Source organism: Macrotis lagotis, chromosome X (genome assembly GCF_037893015.1).
Source record: "Macrotis lagotis isolate mMagLag1 chromosome X, bilby.v1.9.chrom.fasta, whole genome shotgun sequence".
NCBI lineage: Eukaryota > Metazoa > Chordata > Mammalia > Peramelemorphia > Peramelidae > Macrotis > Macrotis lagotis.
Genome location: NC_133666.1, coordinates 293052527 through 293057574, shown reverse-complemented (window position 1 = coordinate 293057574; position 5048 = coordinate 293052527). Strand labels below are relative to the sequence as shown.

The 5048-nt window shown below is 38.0% G+C and overlaps 1 non-coding gene across 1 annotated transcript; it reads right to left on the bottom strand.

The window, feature by feature from the left end:
* Window positions 1–4647: 4647 nt before the first annotated feature.
* LOC141503799 (small nucleolar RNA SNORD83) lies at window positions 4648–4721 on the bottom strand. Its single transcript, XR_012473104.1, has one exon. It is a non-coding gene; the product is annotated as a small nucleolar RNA SNORD83 (small nucleolar RNA).
* Window positions 4722–5048: the final 327 nt, after the last annotated feature.

Here is a 5048-nt window from a genome sequence, read left to right as displayed (position 1 = left end):
CACCAAGGGAACAAAAGAGCAACAGAAGAAAAGACACAAAGGTGGAGGAGGGAGTGGGGGACCAAAAGGAGATCCAGTTTAGATGAGGACCCACTCCCCTCTCAGCAGTAAGCCTCCTCCTGTAGTCACCAAGACAGTAAAAGACTCCCCTCCATCAGCAAGAAACAGGAAGGAAATTGTGAGCACCCAAATCTCAGGGCAAGGTATCTGGGCACTTCTACCCCAGTCCAACAATTAACAATTGGGGAGGTTTTCCTGTTGGATTGAATGTGGCTTTGAATTTTAATGAGGGAGGGATAGGGTTTAAAAAAAAAAACCCAAACATAAACCACATAGCAGCTGACTCTTTTCATCCCAGGCTCAAATGCACTGAGTTAGAGAGGATGGAAGAGAACCCAGACTTTCTAGAAACTCTTCAAAAATGATGCTGAAATTTGGGGATCAACTTTCTCCTGCCTCCCTCCCCCCAACATTTTGAGATTTATTCAAGGATTGTTGCTAGAAAGTTCAACTTTCACTGCTTGGTTCAAATATGTTAAGTTTGAAATAAAGGTTCATCCCCCCTCAGATCAAAAGTAAAATCCCCTCAGACAGGGACAGAAGGTCCATGAAGTCCTTTGTTCTGGCACTGCCATGGCAATCATGGAAGATCTTGAAATTCAATAAAACCGGGAGGTTTTTAGGGGTGAGTTATTAAATATTTGACAAAATATAGCCAGCTAATTTTAAAGTTGGTAATTTTGTATGACCCTTGAAAGCTATTATAAATATACAAAAGGCCCTTGTCAGAAAAAAAAAAGGTTCCCCAGACCTGTTCTAGGCCCTAAGATTTAATCACTTGATCTCTTTTAGGTTTCAATGAGAAAACAAAATTTAATTTGCAAAAATCTTTGACTGTTTTGACCAAGAAAGGCACAAGGTGGGGAGAGGGGACTGCCCCAGGCCAAAGGCATGAGGGAGAGGCTAAACCTGGGCTCCTTCTCTGCCTGGTTTGAGGGAGGGCTGGAACTAGGAGCATTAAAAATCTTTCACTTTGACAATCAACCCTAGGGTAAAGCAAAAAGAGGGTGGAATGATAAAGGGTCAAAAGAGAAAAGAAAAGCTTTAAACCTTCCCATCTTATCTGAATACATTCTTCCAGGCCTAATAGATGAAGAAGCCAATTATTATTGTTTTGAATGTTATTTTATTTTTTTCAATTGCATGCAAAAAGTTTTCAGCATTCATTTTTTTTTTTTTTTTTATAAACTTTAGAGTTCACATTTTTCTACCACTCTTCTTTCCCTCCAACTTCTCCATGTCAGAGAGTAATCTGATACAGGTTACATATGTTGCTGTTTTTTTAATGACCTCATTCCCTTTCTACAGACTTCCAATGTACTCCCTCAACACTACCTAGATTCCCCTTCTTAAGACTTTTGAAATAATTTGGTCATTTTATCTGTGGTTGGATGAGGAATGAAGGAAGACACAGATTGAACAAGGGGAAGTACCTCCTCACTAAGAGCAAGTTATAGTCAAAAGTCCTTAGATAGACTCTGCTCTGGAGATGCAGGGAAATGGACTACTCGAAAGATTCCTTGGTAAAATGGTTCTTTCTCCAAATGGAATGTGCTAATGCTACCAACATTCTTTCCTTCCAAATCAAAATATACATTAGGAATAGGAGAAAACAATAAGAATTCACCCCTTGTTCATTTAAAAATATATATATTAACAAAGGAGTCAGTCAGAACATGAGAGCTTTAATGACACCATTTACATTGACACTAACTTCTAAATCTTCCCAAGGCATTTGATGAAGAATTTCAAACTTTCTCCCAATCTCCAAATGGGACCAGTAACTCTAGGGAGAGATACCTGGCAAAAGAAATAATCTGCAGCAATTTCTTAAGGCAGGAGAAACTGAGACATACTATGCAAATGATGGAGACAGACTTCTTAGGAGAGGTAAGAGGTTGGGGTTGGGGAAAGCCCATATAGGGCTATTGGGGCAGCCTGACATTTGGCACAATAATCCAGTGAGGGAAGGAGTAGAATCATCAGTCCATTTCACCACCAAAAAGTAAAAATGCATATATTTTAAACCCAGATGATGTTTGAAACAGTGGTGCTAAATATCTTGCATTAAAATATGCTTCTTTCAATGATTACATTTTACCCAGGTGTCAGATTGATCCAATGTCCTATTGTAGTCTTCCCTCTCATCTGATGTGGCATAATTATTTAATGGTTTGGTATTTGTTTACCTGAATTTCTCCCTGATCAGGTTTTTTTTTTTAATTTAGTTTTTTGTTCCTATCTACAAGACAGAGGGTATTTTCCCATAAGAGTGAATCCAGGAAACATTATTTAGATTAACCTGAAAGTCTGATTCTTTCCACCTTTGCTTCTCCAGCAGCTTCTGAAGTTCCTTGTACCCCTAGACTGTCTATACAACCAGACATTGTGCTAAGCTTCAAAGACAGTCCTGGCCCTAGAGGAGCTTATAATGGAATGGGGAGGGGGAGAGGTGATGGGTGTTTGTGTGTGTAGGGTGCTCCAGGAGAGGAGGAGAGACAAAGAAGTACAGACAAATTATATATAAGATAAACAGGACATAATTAATGGAGAAGAGGCATTACAATTAAAAAGAATTGGGAAAGTCTGCAGAAAGTGCCATTTCAGTTAGTACTTGAAGCCAAGAGGAAGAGAAGCAGAGGAAGAAGATTCAAGGCTTGAAGGACAATCAGAGAAAATGCCCAAGGTCAAGAGATAAACTGTTTTGACTGAAGAACTACCTGGAGGGTATTGTGATTCTATCACAAAGAACTTTGAAGAGTGGAGTGTTAAGAAAACTGGAAAGGTGTGGAGGGTAGGCCAGGTTATGAAGGAATGTGAATGCCAAACAAGATTTTGTATTTGATCCTGGAAGTGATAGGAAGCCACTTGAGTTTATCTTGCCTAGGGGTGACATGGTCAGATGAGGTTTAGGAAAATCACTTTGGCAGTTGAATGGAGATGATGTTCACTCCTTTTCAGTTGTATCTGATTGCTTGTGGAACCATTTGGGAATTTTTTTGGCAGGAACACTGGAGTGGTTTGCCATTCCTTTTTGCAGCTAATTTTACTGACTAGAAAACTGAGGCAAACAGGGTGAAGTGACTTGTTCAGGGTCACACAGCTAAAAAGTGCTAGAGGCTACATTTGAACTCAAAATGTCTCCTGGACTCCTGGTCCATTGACTCTGGGACCATTTAGCTGTCTCTCAATATACAGAGAGGAGTTGTTTGTGGACAACATCAAAAAGAGAAGAAAATTTGAAATTGTGGTTCCCTACAACATTTTATCACCTCCCCCCCACATCAAAAGTAAATTTGGTTTGATCTTAATTGATCAGACTTTCTAGAGCATCTATAAGAAAGCTGCTACCCCTCAGAATTAATTGACATTTGAACATGAATTACTGGCACTTTGAGGAAATGATGACTAATTTCCATTATAATCACAGAGAGTTTTTGAGCATTCTAGGAGTGTATATGTAAGAACTGGAAATCACAGTATACTTTCTAGATACAGAGACTCCAAACATCTCTCTCCACATTCTTTTATCTGGCTTCAACTTGTGTGTGGAAGATTAACTAGGAAGATGAGAGTTCTTACCCTGGAGAACTCAGACTAAAAAGAAATACAAATTAACATGAATGTTTTCATACTTGGTTCATTAAATTGCCTTTGAGAAGCTTAACTAAATTTAACAGTGGATTAGTGGATTAGTGTCTGGATTTTTTTTAATTGTCAGATTTGCATCTCCCATTGTAATATTCCTAGCTAGCCTCCCAAGACATTATATGGGATCACTTTTCTTCTATTTATTATAGTAAATTCCTGCATATTTAAATGAGGTGCCTACTTAGACGAGAATACCTTTAGACTGGAAACCCCATCTGAGTAGGACCTGGAGATGGCTAAGGTGAATTCCTTGAGAGTGGGTACTGGGTGTAGCTTGTTATATACTCTGGTATAGGAACCATTCCCGGCATTTATATTTACTTTGTAAATATTTATAGAATGAATGAAATATTGACCAATAAGGGAAATAGAACCTGTTAATCCTCAAATCAAAAATAGCCTTAGAGTCAAATTGGGAGAGTTGGACCCTTATTGATCTTATCCAGCTCTGATAGTTTGCTCTTTCTGTGTGTTTGTGTGTGTGTGTGTGTGTGTGTATAAATGTATATACCTATCTACCATAACCATGCATATAAACTATAACTCTGTGTGTGTATGTGTGTGTGTATAGTTATATTGTGATAGAAAACATAGAACACCCCCAAAAATATCTCAAGAAAATAAAGTAAAAGTATGCCTCAATCTGAATTCAGACACCATCAGTTCTTTCTCTGGGGATGGATAGTATTTTTCATCACATGGAGGATGGTGATCTTGTTTTTCACTTTTCATTGTATTCCACTGTATTGTCTACTATATTTGTAAGTATTAGGTAGAATTAAAATATGAAGTTAAAAATAAATAAAATCTTAATTAAGCCCAAAGCCTTTCAAATAAATTTGGTCTTGAAAAAGTTCTATACATTTAATGTTAAGTTTTGAAATCAGAAAGTCCCCACTTCCCACCCTATACCTCTTCCATTCTAAGGACCCCATCTGCCATCAATAAAGGGTGATAAATAGAAGTCATCTCAGCACTGAGTGCTCATATCTCCGAAAACATTATGTGGCCTTTTTATCTTCATAATAACAGAATAATAGACTTAGGGCTGCAGAGATCTTATAAGTCATCTCAGAAATGTAACCCCTCTCCTCCACTATTTTATATAAGGAAGAGGCCCAAAGAGATGGAATAACCAGTTCAAGGAACAAGTCCAAGTTTTGAATCTTGGTCCTCTGACCACAAGGACATATGCAGACTTTGTTTTGTCACAATGGTCTCAGATAGTATTTGATCTGACCAAAGCATTTAATAATTTATACAGCACTTTATAATTTACAAAAAGTACTTTATATGCTTTCTTTTGACCCTCCCAACAAACCTGGGACATCAGCAGT